This window comes from Oryctolagus cuniculus, chromosome 16 (genome assembly GCF_051225735.1).
Source record: "Oryctolagus cuniculus isolate XC-2025 breed Fujian yellow rabbit chromosome 16, ASM5122573v1, whole genome shotgun sequence".
NCBI lineage: Eukaryota > Metazoa > Chordata > Mammalia > Lagomorpha > Leporidae > Oryctolagus > Oryctolagus cuniculus.
In genome coordinates, this window is record NC_142882.1 from 4,949,202 (window position 1) to 4,969,450 (window position 20,249).

At 39.6% G+C, this 20,249-nt stretch overlaps 1 pseudogene; it reads left to right on the top strand.

Moving 5' to 3' along the window:
• Positions 1-593: 593 nt before the first annotated feature.
• Positions 594-14,294, top strand: LOC149121414 (vomeronasal type-2 receptor 116-like; annotated as a pseudogene).
• Positions 14,295-20,249: the final 5,955 nt, after the last annotated feature.

The following is a 20,249-nucleotide window of genomic DNA, read 5'->3' on the forward strand; positions in this document are numbered from 1 at the left end:
CCCTATTGTTCTTTGGGTCTTTGACGTCTGTTACACTGGAGTTTTCTGGTCTGAAAACTTTCTGAGAAACTCACCTGATGCCTCTTTTCATGCCCTCTGATGCAATCCAGGTACATAATTGCCAAAAGTTCATGGAGAGGTTTATTGACAAAGCCCATGGACCAAATGTAACTAATAGAATTTATGCCCTTGAGTCTTTGTACCCATGGACTTGGAGGAAATACTTGCACCTGGGGTGAAGAGGATGATTCACAAACATGTTTTCCTTCTTGTGTTTTTCATCAGGACAGAAGCCCTGAGCTGCAGAGCCTCAGGGTAGAAAGGGTTCCAGATTCCCACATGGACGAATGGACAGATGGTAGAAAGAAATCAGATTGAGCAGTATTAAAATGGCTTGATTCAAGGAATAACACACACACACACACACACATACATGCTATTTGTATGCACATGCATGACCCTTCAAGTTCCACTATGGTTGTGTCCTAGGGTTTTCACAGACTTTGAAGATGTTCCCTTTGAATTTTCTGTTGCTCTTTTTGCAATTGTGTCTCCTTGTGACTTGTCATGATGATCAGAACTGCTTTTTCCAGATGGAACGGAGTTATTACAAGGATGGAGATATTGAGATCGCTGCTTTTTTCCCCATTTACATATACCTTGTGGACGGAATGATTAATATTTTCAAAAACCATATCACATTCAAAGGGTAAGTTCTCTTTGCCATAATCATTTTCCTTGATTTACATAATAGATGCTTGCTATTGGGTCTGCAGATGGATAGACACATACGTTGTGTGTCCCTGCCCTTTCCATTTCTGTCCCACCTAAAAAGTTCTGATAATTAACTTGGGACATGTGGAAGACATTTCTTTCTGCCTGGCACATTGAATTGCTCAGGGAAATGTTATCTCATCATACGAGAAAGGAGAGTCTGGTTGGGATCTTCTTGTCCTTCTCTGTCCATGTTCATCAGCTCAGGGGCCTATTGTGCCTCAGTAGCAGGTTCTTACAGAACCCATGCACTGAAATGAACAACCCTGAGTTACATGATCTCTTCCACATGTGCTCACAAACTTTTCTGCTACATATTAGATTTGGGGCCATGAGCTCACTTCATTTCTTCTACAGTCAAAAAGGAGAAAAGATATTCAAGAAAGTAAGATTTTACTAGGTAAAAGTAACCTCAGGCCACAAGTATAATAATAATTGTATGTTAATGATGAATATACCCATAAGAACTGTAATGGTTGGAATCTACACATTCAGGATGCACCCCTGATTCTTTTTCTGGAAAAATACATTTCAGAAGAGGGATTATTCTGCTCTGCCCATCTTTAAGATACGGTCTACCTGTAGCTAAATATAAATGTTTCATATATATTTATATAGGAATATTTCATGCCTCCAGAATATAGTATCTTGTAGGACAGTGAAATTGTTTTCCTCACATCTGTTTATTTTGGTGCTAATTTCTAATTGGTTTCTACTGTAAGCTATAAAAGTAGGTTGATGATACATAGATCTTTGATAGAATGTAGATATTAGGACATATTTCATTGCAGTATCATTAAAGCCAATGGAATTGAGAACTATAGTTGGTGCCACAAAGGTGAGACAACTGATCAAGTATTTTAGGCATTTGTCCTAAGTTCTATCCAGAAAAAATCTAATGGATACCAGCTTGGTATAATGATATTATTCACTTCAGATGATTTTTATGAATTTGCCTATTTTGGTAGTGCACATGACATCCCAATTATGAAATATTTATTTATTATTAGTATTGGTATTTCCCATGGTTATGCATGCAGTACATCATTTACATGTACCCTAAATGATGGAGACCAGAAGAGTGTAAATTTCCCATAGTAGGAATAGAGTCTATGAATAGAGCCCAGGTTCCTCCAAGATGTATACCTTGCCAACTGGAGATCATAACCAAATCTTAGCAAACCCAGGAGAAAATGCCTGTGTTAATGATACTTGGGAATATAGTATAAGATTCAACAACTTTAGAATACCCAATAATTATTTATAAACTGTTCTTAGAGATAAGAAACACAACATAAAACAGATTGAAAAGGCAACTCTCAAAAATGCACAGTGTGTCCAAAAATCTTTTAGAACTTTTCTACCAATGGCAGCGGGAATAAGAAATGAGAGGTTAAGGAATTGATGGAAATGTCAAGAATGAGGAGGGGAACAGAGAAATATAAACTACAAAATGGAATATTATTTGATACTCTTAGCAAGGATTTTTAAAGTTCTTCATTATATACAAAGTATGAGTGAAATATTTGGATAACAAATATTTATAGAACTTAAATTTATATAAAACAATAGATATTGAGCAACTCTTTACATGGTAATGGATACCTATATATAAATATATAGGCAGAATATGTATATAATACGCATGCATACATACATATTATGTTGCAACATGAACCAAGAAAAGAAAAACTGTCACTTCCTCTGGGGCACACAGTGACCCTTAATATCAGTGTACATGACCTAGTCTATTCATAATGACTCAACACACAGTAAATCTGAAATACATACAAGGGGCTCCTCATTTACACACTTTGTGAAATGTCAGAACCTGGAAAGTAGAAATGCTTCATGTTCTTTGCATGGAAGGATATTTATGTTTGGTTCTGTAGGGAAAATTGGGTGAATAAGGCCAGTTTGGAGTATATACTCATACCACTGATAATGATTTACTTTAATATATACCTAGTGTTCAAAATAAATGCATGACTGTCTTAGTTGTAAAGCATTACAAATCCAACCGGGGAGTGTTTCAGGCTTTTCTAAAGTGTCCCTCCCTTTTCACTGATTTCCTTCTTTCAAGCTCTGAATCTGATTTCATTTTCCTGGCTTGTGATGGTGGTTGATGGGTGAGTTTGTTGGGGAAGAGATTTTCCAGGATATATCCAGACTTACATCTACCATTCTCAGTGCTTTGACGTCATCCTTCTATGTGATCACATAGCCTTCAGTTGAGTTACTCTCTTTTCCCATTACAACCTGCAGCCTTATGATCATAGGACTCCTATTTCAAGAAGCATATAATGATGTGATAAGATGAAGCATCATTGTAGTTTCCAAATATAGGAGTATTTGTAGAGGCAGTGCTAAAGATGCACCTTTCCTTGTCAAGTTTTCTTTGAAACATGAATGTTCTTTCTAGGTGTGCATAAACTTTTGAAAGGGCATTCCAGAGCATATTATAGTATTTAGATATCAAATATAAAAACTTAGAAGATGTAGTTGTTGCCAGAGATGATTTAAATTGATAGGTTTATATTAAAAATAAGATCATTTTCTTTGGCTGCATGGACAGCCATGTGATAACATGCCCAAGACATTATAATGTAAAAGCAGATCTTATTTTCAGAATCATTTTGGCTGGGAGACCGAGATCAAGGGAGTAGCAGCTATGGTTCTGGTGAAGACATGTGTCCTGCAAATGCAACACTCTTAACATGCTGTCCTCAGCCAATGTGCAGATAATCATTAGAACATATGAATCTTTGGCCAAGACCAATCCATCTGTTACAGTTATTACAGAAGAATTGATGATAATCTGCATTTGAGGCTTCTCCCTTAAAGATCCTTGTGCATTTCATACAGGTTTCAGTCCAAAAACTACCAGTATGTTCTGGCCTTGGTTTTTGCTATTGAGGAGATCAACAAGAACCCCCAGCTTTTACCCAACGTGACCTTGGGATTTGATCTCTATAATGTCATGCACAGTGACATGATGGTGATGCAGAATCCCTTCATCTGGCTTGCAGGACTGGAAGAGGATGTTCCTAATTACATGTGTAGGAAACAGAGCAAGTCTGTAGCTGTAATATCAGGAACAAGCATTGCTGTCCAAGTAGGGACACTGCTGGAACTCTACAAAATTCCACAGGTGAGTGTGTAAGTGAAAGAGAGGGATAAAACACATCACCTGAGGTGCCTGACTTAGACCCAAAAATTTAAGTGACAGAACCAAATACACTTGCCACAGCATGTGATCAAAAGTGAAGGCGTATAGAGATTAGGTGGATTAGCCACATATTATCAGAAGCAGAGTGTTGGCAAGTGAAAAGGAGAAATGTTTTCCTTAATCTGTGAATGTAATGTCTCAGGAACTAGGATGTTTTCATGCAGGGGGATGAGAAAAATGAAATATTGTAAAATCTTCTGATGCTTCCATCATCTGCTTAATTTCTTCAGGAGTAAGATAGTACACTATGGCAATATCCTTACACATATTTCTTGCATTTTCTCTTAGCTGACTCTTGGGTCTTTTGAACCACTTCTGAGTGACAGTGGTCAGTTTCCTTCCCTCTATCAGATGGCACCCAAAGACACTTCTCTGGCCCTTGGCATAGTCTCCTTGGTGCTTCATTTCAGCTAGACATGGGTGGGTTTGGCCATCTCAGACCTCCCAAAAGGTATTCAGTTTATGTCCAATTTGAAAGTAGAGCTGCAGAAGAATGGCATCTGTGTGGACTTTGTGGAATTGATCCCAGTCACTGAGGAGTCACGTATTTCACTCCAGAATAGGTTTCATATCCAGATCCTAAAATCATCAGCAAATGTGGTGATTCTTTTCTGTGACACTGATTCACTCATAGGCATCAGCTTTCCAACATGGGAACGTGTAATGACATGGAAAGTCTGGGTCACCACCTCACAATGGGATTTTGCCAGCGATGAGCATCATATCCTGCTCCACTCATTCCATGGGACTCTCATTTTTTCACACCACCATGGTGAGATCTCTGGTTTCAAAAACTTTCTTCAGACAGCTAATCCTTCAAAATACCCAGAAGACATTTACCTCTTAAGATTCTGGTCATTGGTTTTTGATTGCTCAGTTACTGGGGCATCCTGTAAAACTTTGCAGAACTGTCCACTGAATGCCTCCTTGGAATCCTTGCCTCCACATCGTTTTGATATGAGCATGAGTGATGGGAGTTACAACATATATAATGCTGTGTATGCTGTGGCCCACAGCGTACATGAGATGCTTCTACAATTGTTAGAAATGCAGCCAGTGAACAATGGGGCAAAGGTGGCATTTTCTCCCTGGCAGGTAATTTGGTTTCCATTGTATGACATGTACTCCTGATGTGATCCCCTTAAGAGCTTCTGCCTGTGTTCAAACCAAGTAGCTTGGGAACATTTCTCCAATCACAAGATATATATGAGCCTCTGCTTGTAATTTGTCATAAGACACAGGGTTCCATTGACAAGTGGGAAGGTAACTTGGATAAGCTTCAGTGTTGTGTCTTAAAAAGTACTCTCCCATCCTGTCAGTTTAATTAGGACTTGTGAATACCTAGACTCTGTCATTCTGTTTTCAGTCTCAACGGTAACAAATTATTACTTTTTAGTGTCAAATATTGTTGAGTATGTTCATCCACAATGTACATAAGACATCTCATTAAATTGCATATTTTTTATCCTGGTAACTGTACTACAGATGGTTGTCCTAGGTACACTGAGAAAATAAGTGAGTGTTGGTAGCATGGAGTCCACAGTTGGAAATGATCAGAATCTCACAGTTAGATATTTTTGATTGCCCTAGTTTTTAGATGAAAATGAGTGAAATCATACTTACTTTGATGTAGTTCTCATCAGGTTTTTAGTTTTAATTCATTGGGTAGCTATAAAAAGTTCCCTTTGTTTATTTGTGATTACAGACAAAAGGCTTTCTCTAACCTGGGTTTGATGTGTTATTGCTTGGGCAGTCTTCATGTGAATATGATGTATTTTTTCAGTTGCACCCATTTCTCAAGAACCTCCAATTTACCAATCCTGTGGGTGACCTAGTGAATTTGAATCACATGACGAATTTGGAAGCTGAATATGACATTCTCAACTTTTGGAATTTTCCATATGGTGTTGGACGTAAGGTTAAAGTAGGACAGTTTTCCCCTTATGCCTCACAGAGCCAGAAGTTGTCTCTCTCTGAGAATTTGATAGAATGGGCCACAGGAATTACAGAGGTAAGTTGCACCTGATCATAAGGTTCACAATGCACATTGTTACCCACAATTCATATGGGGATTTGTGACACTTGGCTTATTAAAAACACACTTAGAGACATTAAACTACACCCCTTCCAATCTAAATACTTTCTTATGTTTTTAGTGTCTGAGGTTGGACAGTACACACACTTGTTCCTCCACATGTTTTGATTCCATTTATTTAGAAAATCAAATTGGATGCAATCATTTTGTCAGAAATAGGTATCTACAGCTTAAGAGAACAGGTTGTGCAGGACTTGAAAACCCTCTACTTGGAATAGAAGTAACATTCCCAATATGACCAATATTCATTTGATTTTTCTCAGACTCCACGTTCAGTATGCAGTGAGAGTTGCAGCCCTGGATTCAGGAAAGCCTCTCTGGAGGGAAAGCCTACCTGTTGTTTTGATTGCACACCTTGTCCTGAGAATGAGATTTCCAATCAGACAGGTAAGTCAGTGCCAGCCTCATGGAGAAATTAAAACCTGTTTCTTAAAATATTCCTCTTCTCCATGGAAAGAAAAGGATGTGGAGTATGACTGCTGAGAAGATTCTTTTCACCTTCTGGTAGAAGTTAAACCTTATATTCAGTAATAACCCTTAAAATGATAAAAGTTTGCACACTATACTTTACTGCATATAGTATTTGCAAAATCATTTTGGTAAATTCACGTCTGTGTTCCTTGTACATGAATAGATAAAATGCTTTCACCTAATTCAAGCATAGCATGCTTGGAGTGAGAAAGCACAACTCTCATCAAACTGTGTGTAATTTGAAAAACTGTATTAGAAATTATACAGTATATCATGCTGAGGATAATACTCATCAGATATCATAAACGAGCTAACCTTAGCCTTGAGCAAAATCATTGCATATCAAAATATAAATCTTCAGGAACATTCATATGTTTACACTCATACACACTCATGAGTAAAATTTATTTTGAAAGAATACAGGCTGACATCCATGGTAAGGTCAGAAATCCTACATGAGGAGTAAGTGCACAGTGGCTCCTGTTGTTGACTTTACAAATTGATACTCCTGTTTATGGCATCAGTAATCTCCCTATGCTCCAGTCAAGAGTTTCAAAGGCTATGGAAGCCTTTTGAGTTCTCCGACTGTTACCTTGTTTAGACAAGGCCATGGTCAAAGTGGAAGTTCTCTCCTCCCTTCAGAGAAAGGTACCTCCTTCTTTGAAGACCTGTTCTTTCCACTGGGATCTCACTCAGAGAGACATTTCATTTAGTTGTTTCTTCTTTTTTTTTTTCTCCAGAGGGTCCTGGCTTTCCATGCCTGAAATACTCTCATGAGCTTTTCAGCCAGATCCGAATGCCTTTAGGGCTGATTCTGAGGCCACAGTGCTGTTTAGGACATCTGCCATTCTATGAGTCTGCTGAGTATCTCCCTTCCCATGTTGGATCACTCTCCCCTTTATTTATTCTATCGGTTAGTATTAGCAGATACTAGACTTGTTTATGTGCTCCCTTTGACTCTTAGTCCTTTCATTATGATCAATTGTGAACTGAAATTGATCACTTGGAATAGTGAGATGGCATTGGTACATGCCACCTTGATGGGATTGAATTGGAATCCCCTGGTATGGTTCTAACTCTACCATTTGGGGCAAGTCAGCTTGAGCATGTCCCAAATTATACATCTCTTCCCTCTCTTATTCCCACTCTTATGTTTAACAGGGATGACATTTCAGTTAAATTTCAACACTTAAGAATAACTGTGTATTAATTACAGAATTAAACCAGTCATATTAAGTAGAACAGACAAAAAATACTAAGAGGGATAATGTATTAAGTTGTTCATTAACAGTCAGGGCTATGCTGATCAAGTCACCGTTTCTCATAGTGTCCATTTCACTTAAGCAGGTTTCCTTTTTGGTGTTCAGTCAGTCATCACGGATCAGGGAGAACATATGGTTTTTGTCCCTTTGGGACTGGCTTATTTCACTCAGCATGATGTGTTCCAGATTCCTCCATTTTGTTGCAGATGACTGGATTTCATTGTTTCTTACTGCGGTATAGTATTCTAAAGAGTACATATCCCATAATTTCTTTATCCAGTCTACCATTGATGGGCATTTAGGTTGGTTCCAGGTCTTGGATATTGTGAATTGTGCTGCAATAAACATTAGGTTGCATACTGGTTTTTTGTTTGCCAATTTCATTTCACTTGGGTAAATTCCAAGGAGTGGGATGGCTGGGTTGAACGGTAGGGCTATCTTCAGGTTTCTGAGGAATCTCCAGACTGACTTCCATAGTGGCTTGACCAGTTTGCATTCCCACCAACAGTGGGTTAGTGTCCCTTTTTCCCCACATCCTTGCCAGCATCTATTGTTGGTAGATTTCTGAATGTGAGCCATTCTAACCGGGGTGAGGTGAAACCTCATTGTGGTTTTGATTTGCATTTCCCTGATTGCTAGTGACCTTGAACATTTTTTCATGTGCCTGTTGGCCATTTGGATTTCCTCTTTAGAAAAATGTCTATTGAGGTCCTTGGCCCATCTCTTAAGTGGGTTGTTGGTTTTGTTTTTGTGGAGTTTCTTGATCTCTTTGTAGATTCTGGTTATTAACCCTTTATCTGTTGCATAGTTTGCAAATATTTTTCCCATTCTGTCGGTTGTCTCTTCACTTTCCTGACTGTTTCTTTTGCAGTACAGAAACTTCTCAATTTGATGCAATCCCAATAGTTGATTTTGGCTTTGACTTCCTGTGCCTCCGGGGTCTTTTCCAGAAACTCTTTGCCTGTGCCAATAATTGAAGGGTTTCTCCAATGTTCTCTAATAACTTGATGGTGTCAGTTCGTAGATTTAGGTCTTTAATCCATGTTGAGTGGATTTTTGTGTAAGGTGTAAGGTAGGGGTCTTGCTTGATGGTGCTGCACGTGGAAATCCAGTTTTCCCAGCACCATTTATTGAATAGAGTGTCCTTGCTCCAGGAATTGGTTTCAGATCCTTGATCAAATATAAGTTGGCTGTAGATGTTTGGGTTGATTTCTGGTGTTTCGATTCTGTTCCATTGGTCTATCCATCTGTTTCTGTACCAGTACCATGTTGTTTTGATTATGACTGCCCTGTAGTATGTCCTGAAATCTGGTATTGAGATGCCTCCGCTTTTTTGTTGTTGTTGTTATTGTTGTTGTTGTTGTACAAGATTGCTTTAGCTATTCGAGGTCTCTTGTGCCTCCATATAAATTTCAGCATCATTTTCTCTAGATCTGAGAAGAATGTCTTCGGTATCCTGATTGGAATTGCATTGAATCTATAAATTGCTTTAGGGAGAATGGACATTTTGATGATGTTGATTCTTCCAATCCATGAGCATGGAAGATTTTTCCATTTTTTGGTATCCTCTTCTATTTCTTTCTTTAAGATTTTGTAATTCTCATCATAGAGTTCTTTAACGTCCTTGGTTAGGTTTATTCCAAGGTATTTGATTGTTTTTTAAGCTATAGTGAATGGGATTGATCTTAGCAGTTCTTTCTCTGTCATGGCATTGCTTGTGTATACAAAGGCTGTTGATTTTTGTGCATTGATTTTATATCCTGCCACTTTGCCAAACTCCTCTATGAGTTCCAATAGTCTCTTAAAAGAGTTCTTTGGATCCTCTAAGTAAAGAATCATATCATCTGCAAAGAAGGACAGTTTGACTTCTTCCTTCTCAATTTGTATTCCTTTAATTTCTTTTTCTTGTCTGATGGCTCTGGCTAAAACTTCCAGAACTATATTAAATAGCAGTGGTGAGAGTGGGCATCCCTGCCTGGTGCCAGATCTCAGTGGAAATGCTTCCAACTTTTCCCCATTCAATAGGATGCTGGCCGTGGTTTTTTCATAAATTGCTTTGATTATATTGAGGAATGTTCCTTCTATACCCAATTTGCTTAGAGTTTTCATCATGAAAGGGTGTTGTATTTTATCAAATGCTTTCTCTGCATCAATTGAGATAATCATATGGTTTTTCTTCTGCAGTCTGTTAATGTGGTGAATCACATTGATTGATTTGTGAATGTTGAACCATCCCTGCATACCAGGGATGAATTTCACTTGGTCTGGGTGGATGATTTTTCTGTTGTGTTGTTGTAGTCTATTGGCAAGAATTTTATTGAGGATTTTTGCATCTATGTTCATTAGGGATATGGGTCTACAATTTTCTTTCAGTGCTTCATCTTTCTCTGGCTTAGGGATTAAGGTGATGCTGGATTCATAGAAAGAATTTGGGAGGATTCCCTCTTTTTCGATTGTTCTGAATAGTTTGAGAAGAAATGGGATTAGTTCTTCTTTAAATGTCTGTTAGAATTCAGCAGCTGGCGCCGCGGCTCAACAGGCTAATCCTCTACCTAGCGGCGCTGGCACACTGGGTTCTAGTCCCTCTTGGGCCACCGGATTCTGTCCTGGTTGCCCCTCTTCCAGGCCAGCTCTCTGCTGTGGCCTGGGAGTGCAGTGGAGGATGGCCCAAGTGCTTTGGCCCTGCACCAGATGGGAGACCAGGATAAGCACCTGGCTCCTGCCATTGGATCAGCGTGGTGTGCCGGCCATGGTGGCCATTGGAGGGTGAACCAATGGCAAAAGTTAGACCTCTCTCTCTGTCTCTCACTGTCTACAGGAACATCTTAACTTGTTTGATCAAATACTGCCAGATATTTCAGCAAAATGAACTTGTAAGACACTGTTGTTGAAATAAATTCACAGATAGAAATTTTAAACAATGTAAACCCAACAGTATTTTTAAATAGGTTACATTATGCCCAATGTCTTGCATAAAGTGTAATTCAGTTTATAATCCTTGAAAAATAGTAATAAGAATGAGCATTTCTGAAGAAAATCATTTCATAAATTTAAGTTATCTAAGAATTATAAAAAAAGAACAAAACAACACAAAATGCCAAAAAGAAGGATCAGTTTTCAATCCTAAAGTGTATTTTAGAATGCCAAAAGCATGGAAGTTATGGCTGAAGATTGTATACAAAGTTGCAGAAAGAATGTAACTTCTGCAGGAAATTACCCATTGGTCTCTTTGTGTATATAATAAAAGTGGAAGCCATGCAAGTTATTATAAAGGAAGATTTAAAATGGCATCATTCTCAACTGATATTGGGATGGTGTAATACAATCAAAAATCAGTAATTGAGTTAAGTAGTGCTGGAATACTAGATTAAATACAAAAAGAGATATTTTTGCTTATCAATTCTGGAAAACAAAGCTCTGAAAGATGAGCACATGTAATGTCTCAAAAGTATGAACTATCCAAAAATAAGACCACCTAAACTTTGGAAGACATCTGCAGGTTGTGACAACTGACATTGATGGAGAAATGTATGGAAAAAGAAGGGGATACTGGCAGAGATGGAGATAAAATTCATGTTCAAGAATAAAAAGGCAGCAAAGTGGAAATATGTCAGTAGGATTCAAGGTGATCTCCAGACTGACTTTGATTACAGGCAGCATCCCAGTGTGTTCCTTGATGGAAATTTGCTCAAGGGTGGCATCTTATCCAGAAGGTATCAAGTGTACAACTCTTCTGTGTTTCTCTAGAGCTTAATCATCTGTTTTCTAATGGTGATCTCTCAATCAGTGCTTGCCCACAGAATGACTATCCAGATCCTACCTTAGAGAGATGTGGTTTAGTGAGATCGTTGTGTGCTTTCTGTGCACCCAAAATTCACAAAGTCAATCTCCCAGTGCATGACACTAAGAGTGGGAACCTGGGGCCAGTGCTGCATCATAGTAGTTGAAGCCTCTGACTGGGATGCCAGCATCCCAGTTGGGCAGCGGTTCCAGTCTCAGCTGCTTCACTTCCAATGCAGCTCTCTGCTGATGCTTAGGAAAGCAATAGAAGACAGCCCAAGTTTCTGAGTCCACACCATGTAGGACACCCAGAAGAAGCTCCCATTTATTGCCCTAAGACAGCCTAGTTCCATTTATTGCCATCATTTGGGGTGTGAATCACTGGTGGAAGATGTCTTTCTTTCTCTTTTTCACTCTTTTCCTTTCTCCCCCTCTTTTTCTCCCTGCCCTCCTGTCCTACTCTCTCCCTCTCCCTCTCTCTCCCTCATACTTCTCTGCCTCCTTCTGAAACTCTGCATTTCCATTAAATTATAAATAAATAAAAACACTCATTAGAAATAAAGACTGGGGCCCTTTGGTCATTGATTAGGCAATGAGAGTACAGAGGGAATAACACCAATAAAACAAGGGCTCACTGCAGGCATGGAAAGCGAACACTCTGGCCAAAAAATAGGCTACATGGAGGATCTCTGTGAGACCCCAGTGGAAAGAAATGATCGTCAAAGAAGGATATACTCTTCTCAGAAGGGAAGAGAGAACATCCACTTTGCTTATGGCAGTGTCCAAATGCTGATGGAGTCTATGGTTACAGAGGACTTCCATAGCCTTGGCAGCCCATGGCAAGAGCCTTGGGTGATCACTGATATCATACGTACAAGTGTTAATTGTTAAAGGAACAACGAAATCACTGTGCATTTATTCCCCATTTAGGAACTCCATCCATAATGAGTTGAACTGTGAGAATCGACTGCACTTTTTTCTCAAACTGTACTCTATATGTAGTGTGTCTGTGTGGATGCAAACTATTGAAATCTATATGTTATATGGAGTTGGTCCTCTGTATATAAAATCAAATAAAAATGTAACATAATGAAGAAGGAGATGGGAGAGGGTGAGGGAGGTGGGATGAGAGTTGGGATGGGAGGGTGGGTTTAGGGGAAAGAAACACAATATTTCTAAAGTTCTATCTATGAAAAAATGCATTTGTTGAATAAAAACTTTAAAATAAAAAAATTATGAAAAAATGCAATCACTATATAAAAACTTAAGAAAACAAGGACTGCTGCTTGCTCTTGTTGAAAGTGAGGATGCAGCAAGCATGTGCCATATATAAAGGTCAGAGTAGTCTTTATAATACATGGAAACCTCTGGAATCTTGATCACCACTTCCAAGTGTGGAGAAACCATGAAGAATGAATTTGCGGTGTTAAAATGATACAAGCAAAAAAGGTAGGATTTAAAGCACCAGGAGTAGTTTCAGAGAGTAGCCTGTAGGGCTTTGTTAGGAGAAAAAGTACATGTACTCATCAGTATGCAAGGTAGTCAGAGAGATGAAGTAATAACTCTGGCTAACATGAGGAAGATGGGCATGAATAAAGGCTTATAATTTCCTAGATGTTATTTTATATGCTATTTCAACATCAAATTAGGGCTATTTGCCTAAACTAGCTATGTCCGTTATTCCAGAAGGTCCTTGTGAATCAGAAATAACTGAACTCAGGATGATGTTCTTGTACATTTCTTGCCAGATATGGACCAGTGCATGAAGTGTCTGGATCATCAGTATGCCAGCACAGAGCGAAACCAGTGCTTCCACAAAAAAGTGACGTTTCTGTCTTTTGAAGATCCCCTGGGGATGACCTTGGTCTGCACAGCTCTGTGCTTCTCTGTCCTCACTGCTGTGGTTCTTGGGGTCTTTGTGAAGCACCGAGACACTCCCCTAGTCAAGGCCAACAATCGTTGTCTCAGCTACATCCTGCTCATCGCCCTCATCTTCTGCTTCCTCTGCTCCTTATTGTTTATTGGTCGTCCCAACACAACCACCTGTGTCCTCCAGCAGACCACATTTGGAGTGGTGTTCACCATGGCTGTTTCCACTGTCCTGGCCAAAACTACCACTGTGGTTCTGGCCTTCAAGGTCACTGCCCCAGGGAGAAGGATGAGACAGTGGCTGATATCAGGGGTACCTAACTCCATTATTCCCATCTGCTCCCTGATCCAATTGGCTCTCTGTGCCATCTGGCTTGGGAATTCTCCTCCCTTTATTGACACAGATGCACACTCAGAGCATGGTCACATCATCCTGGTGTGCAAGAAGGGCTCAGTCATTTCCTTCTACTGTGTCCTGGGCTACCTGGGCTCCTTGGCCATGGCAAGCTTCACTGTGGCTTTCCTAGCCAGGAATCTGCCTGACAAGTTCAATGAAGCCAAGTTCCTGACATTCAGCATGCTGGTGTTCTGCAGTGTCTGGGTGACCTTCCTGCCTGTCTACCAGAGCACCAAGGGGAAGGTCATGGTGGCTGTGGAGGTCTTCTCCATCTTGTGCTCCAGTGTGGGGCTCCTGGGCTGCATCTTTGTCCCCAAGTGCTACATTATTCTCCTAAGACCTGAGAAGAATGCTTTGAAAGGATTAAGGGATAGAAGAATTTCTAAGGAAACATATGTTCTCAGGTGTAGCTCTTAGGCTCTCTCAGTTTTTATTGGTTAGAATCTAAAATTATAAAACTGATTTTGCATTCTGATGTTAAAAATAACTTATATAATGTACCCTCCTCATGAACAATTTATACTTTTCTTAATATGTTTTTGTTCTGAAGGTCCAATTTACAGAAAATGAAGATAGAGAGTGGGAGAAACCTTCCATCTGGTAATGGAATCTGAAGATATCTGTAGTGGCCCAGTGCTAGTTCATGCCAAAGCAAGGAGATTAATTCAGGTTTTCATGTGAGTGTCAAGGACAGAAAGGCTTAGGCCATCTTCCAAAGCATTTTCTAGATCTTAACAAAAAGCTGGATTGCAAGTGGAGCGGACAAGACATGAACTGGCACCAACATGGGATGTCGGGGTTATAGGTGCTACTTATAGCCACTATACCCCCATGCTGGACCCATTTCTTCTCTCTTCAAAATAATACTATGAACTAATTTCTTAGTCTGGGTTTTATGTTCATAAGCACAAAACCAATCTCAGATAAAGGCTCCCCTTGAAACTTTTCATTTCTTTTCAATCCTGTATTTTCAATGTCAACTCATTGACATTGTCATATTCATATTTTAATAAAATGAGTTACACATTTCTTTGCTGTTTTTATTAATTCATTAGTCTATATTAAAATAAGCTTATTAATATAGTTGAAATATTTCAGCGCAATCTTTAGACATGTTAAATCATTATAATGTGTAATTCATTGTCAAGAAAATGCTGAATTATATATCATTTCATATGAATTTAAAATGATGTAAAAAAATAAATAAATAAAATGATGTGATAATCACACATCAAGTTTTCATTATACATAGAAGTGATTCTGTAAACTTCTTTTCCATCTCTTCATTTCTATTTATTATCAATCTGGCTTTGATTTACTTTTGCCAATACCAGACATAAGAAAGTGATTTTTGATGTAATCCAACTGTGAATATTGGCTTTGACTTCCTGTACCTCTGGGGTCTATTCCAAGAAATCTTTACCTGTGCCTATATCTTGCAGGGTTTCTTTGATGTCCTCTAATAATTTGAAAGTGCCGGGTCATAGTGAGTGGATTTTTGTGTAAGATATAAGGTAGGGGTCTTGCTTCATGCTTCTGCATGGGTAATCCATTTTACCAGCACTATTTGTTGAATGGACTGTCCTTTCTTCAGGAATTTGTTTTAGCTCCTTGATCAAATATAAGTTGGCTATAGATGTTTGGATTGATTTCTGGTGTTTCCATTCTGTTCCATTGTTCTACCCATCCATTGTGATACCAGGCTGTTTTGATTATAGATCCACTGCAGTAAGTCTTGAAATCTGGTATTGTGGTGCCTCTGGCTTTGTTTTTGTTGTACAAGATTGCTTTAGCTATTTCAGGTCTCCTGTGCTTCCATATGAATTTCAGCATCATTCTTTCAAGATCTGAGAATTTCTTTGGCATTTTGATTGGTATCACACTGAATCTATAAATTGCTTTTGGGAGAATGGAAGTTTTGATGATATTGATTCTTCCAATCCATGTGCATGGAAGAATTTTCCATTTTTTGGTATCCTCTTCTATTTCTTTCTTTAAGATTTTATAATTCTCTGGCCAGTGCCATGGCTCAATAGGCTAATCTTCCACCGGCGGTGCCAGCACACCAAGTTCTAGTCCCAGTCGGAGCACCGGATTCTGTCCTGGTTGCCCCTCTTCCAGGGCAGCTCTCTGTTATGGCCCAGGAGTGCAGTGGAGGATTACCCAAGTGTTTTGGCCCTGCACCCGCATGGGAGACCAGGAGAAGCACCTGGCTCCTGGCTTCGGAACAGCACAATGTGCCAGCTGCAGCGCGCCGGCTGCAACGGCCATTGGAGGGTGAACCAACCACAAAAAGGAAGACCTTTCTCTCTGTCTCTCTCTCTCACTGTCCACTCTGCCTTTTCAAAAAAAAAAAAAAAAGATTTTATAATTCTCATTGTAGAGATCTTTGATGTCCTTTGTTAAGTTTATTCAAAGGTACTTGATTTTTTTTGTAGCTCTTGTGAATGGGATAGATCATATAATTTATTTCTCAGCCATGGCATTGCCTGTGTATACAAAGGCTGTTTGCTTTTTGTGCATTGACTTTATATCCTGCTACTTTGCCAAACTCTTCTATGAGCTCCAATAGTCTCTTAACAGAGTTCTTTGGATCCCCTAAATAAAGAGTCATATCATCTGCAAAGAGGGATAATTGTACTTCTTCCTTTGCAATTTGTATCCCTTTAATTTCTTTTTCTTGACTAATGGCTGTGTATAAAACTTCCAGAACTCTACTGAATAGCAGTGGTGAGAGTGGGCATCCCTGTCTGGTACCAGATCTCAGTGGAAATGCTTCCAACTTTTCCCCATTCAATAAGGTTCTGTCCGTGGGTTTTTCATAAATTGTTTTGATTGTGTTGAGGAATGTTTGTTCCACACCCAATTTGCTTAGAGTTTTCATCATGAAAACTTTAGGTAAGTTTTCATCATGAAAGGGTGTTGTATTTTATCAAATGCTTTCTCAGCATCTATTGAGATAATCATATGGTTTTTCTTCTGCAGTCTGTTAATGTGGTGTATCACATTGATTGATTTGCGAAAGTTGAACCATCCCATTTTTATATCGTAAGTCAAATAATGATTCTTTCTTCTTACAATAATGAGTCTGTTGTCCATTTTCTTAGAACCATTGACCTTGTATTTTAAGTTGCTTCTAGATTCTGTCTAGACACACATGGCATATGTCTTTTCTGATACTGTCTCATTTCTTTAAGTATCATGGATGCCAGCTGCATCAATGTTGTTGCAAAAGAGAGGATTCTTTTTTTTTCTACTACTGATAAACATTCTTAGAGTATACATGCCAGGATTTCTTTATCCGGTCATCAGTTGATGGATATCTGGGTTGATTCCATATCTTAGCTATTTTCAATTGAGCTGCAATGAACTTGGGGGTACAGATGACCCCTTTTCATGCTGATTTCATTTTGTTTGGGTAAATTTCTAGGAGTCAGTTGGCTTGGTCTCATGGCAGATCTATTTTCTTTCTCAGAAATTTCCATACTGCATTCCACAATGACTGCATCAGTTTACATACTCATCAACTGTGGATTAGGCTACCTTTTTTCCTGAGTCCTCTCCAGAATAGGTTGTTAATTGATTTCTGTATGAGAGCCATTATGATGGGTAAGGTGAAACCTGATGGTGGTTTTGATTTCATTTCCCTGATGGCTAGTAGTCCTGAGAATTTTTAAGTGACTTTGGCCTTTTCAGTTTCTTCTTTTTAAAAAATGCATGATGAAGGTGTTTCCCATTACTTAACTGGATGTTTAGTTTTTTTGTTGTTGAATTCCTTTCACTCTTACAGGGTTCTTGCTATAGAACAGCCGGGACTTGAGCCTACGAAATGTGGGATGCTAGCACTTAAGGTGGAAACTTAACATACTACACCACAGCCCAGCTCCAGTTTCCATTATTCTTTTTTTATTTCTTTTATTTATTTATTTTTTGACAGGCAGAGTGGACAGTGAGAGAGACAGAGAGAAAGGTCTTCCTTTTGCCATTGGTTCACCCTCCAATGGCCGCTGTGGCCGGCGTGCTGCGGCCAGCTCACCGCACTGATCCAAAGCCAGGAGCCAGGTGCTTATCCTGGTCTCCCCTGGGGTTCAGGGCCCAGGCACTTGGGCCATCCTCCACTGCACTCCCGGGCCATAGCAGAGAGCTGGCCTGGAAGAGGGGCAACCGGGAGAGAATCTGGTGCCACGACTGGGACTAGAACCCAGTGTGCCGGTGCTGCAAGGCGGAGCATTAGCCTATTGAACCACAGCGCTGGCCTGCATTATTCTTAAAGATAAGTGGAAAAGCACCAGATCATGTAGATTCTAATCATCTTTTGATAGCCTTTACCCCAATAGAGGTTTCTTAAATTAAATGTCCCCATCCTCTCTAGTACAGTCATCAGTTTTTCATAGAATTACTTCTTTCTCCCCAAAACCTCCATCAGTGTCTTCAGCAGCTATAGTCTGCGAAACACTTTAGTAGGAGTTATCATAACTTTATGTGGCTGTCTCAACATAGCAACACTTCCTGAGTCATACTCAATTGTGTATGAATAGCCATTAGCATGTGTGTCTTCTAATATCCAAGTCAATTGGTCTCTGAGTCTTTGCATTTTACAATTGTGTGTGTGTAAAGGCAAGATCACTGGAATTGAAATTCTATATTTTTGCATGTAAAAACTAATTCCCAAGTTAATGTGCCAATGATATCTGATTATAATTCTATCATCCATAGCTAGATCATATGTTTATGTATTTTCTGAGTAGCATATTCCATGCTGACTTACCTTTCATGAGTTGTCTGTTGTATGATAGGCTTGTTTATTTCATTAAAATGAAACACGTTGACATTTAGCTTTAAATTCAATGTGAAATTGGCCTGTTTTCAGTTACTGTTCCATAGTATCCTTAAGGCTAATAAATCTAAGCACTTATAAAGGAGAAAGGAAAACCAACTGCAATCCCATTGCTCAGAGGCCGCTCCTATCTAAATAGTCTTTCAGACTTCCTGTACACACACATGTTTATTTCTGCAGGGCCATCTGGTGTTCCCATGGAGATCGCTTCCATTACATGGATGTTTCAGTTCACCCAGTCTTGACTTGGAGCTGTCTACTGCTATTATGCCCAGGTCTCCCTTCCTTTCAGTCAGGTCAATACCGACCACAACACTAGAGGGAGCCTGAGGCCGAAGATGGATTTGAACATTCCTGCAAGAATGCAGTGATGCAACTGAGGTGATTTGGGGTGGGTATAGGGCTCTTTCTTGTAGAACCTCTCAAGTCAGCTCCTCCAGAGTAACACCTGAAATTCTCAGAGAGCCACACATCAGCCATAATGAATACCCCCACATCGATCTGCAGCCAAAGTCAGGAGGCTCAGCACTGTGAGCACAAGTTTCTCATGAGAGGACAGAGGCAGGAACCATGTGCTGTACAGGAATATGGGTCATGTGTCACGAGGAATGAGAAAAGGCCCCAACCCACCTTGCTCTTTTGGTGCAGAATATGAGGTTTTGGGTCTTTATGTGTGCGACCCCCTGAGGGCCGAGCTGCAGAGGAGCAAAGTGTGTTCCTGCCACTGCCCCCTGTTGGCTCCTCACTGCTCTGCAGCTCAACAGGCCTTTCCAGGCTCTGTGCCAGGTTGTGAGACCTGGAGAGGAGCTGGGTTGGTGACACTGGGGGTTCTCCTGGGGAATTGTGAGGAGGCGAGTCCTTCTGGTTTCTTCCCCACTGTTTTGGTGAAACCTAGTAATCCTGTAATGTAAAATAATTCTAATGCACCTTGTATCCCTTGGGCCAGGAATTTACATCTTACTTGAACAGTATATTATGGAATTTTTAAATTCTGGAATAGGAAGTCTTACCTCACTGAGATGCCAACTTTTTAAGAGGAGGGTAATTTTGTTTGTTTCCTTGTTTCTGCAACCCTCAGAATCACCTTGAACACTTACTGAAACAGGGAGACTGTTGGGATGCACTCTGTGATGCCTTATCTGGTAGACCTGGGGGTGGCTGTGGCATTCAGCTCCACATGCGGTGACTAGGAGCCTCTCCCAATTCTGCTTCCTTGTTTTTTGGATTTCCCTTATTCCTCATTAAATAAAAAATGCAAGTTTATTGATCTGAAATTCCCTTCTCTTTCTTCTCAAATAAAGCATGAGAGTTTCTACAACAAAACATCAAGGTCTTTCAAACAATATTATTCTGATTCGTTTGCTGAATTTGCTTGAGAAGAAAATCCCAGAAAGAAGGGAAGTGGATTGTTAACACTTGTCCATTTTTTCATGAACCAGCAACAGACAAAGGCCAAGAGCCATCCAAATAGGAAAAGATTTGTGTGTAGGTCCCCATCAAGCTGGGGCAAATTAATGTGGAATCCCAGATAAACA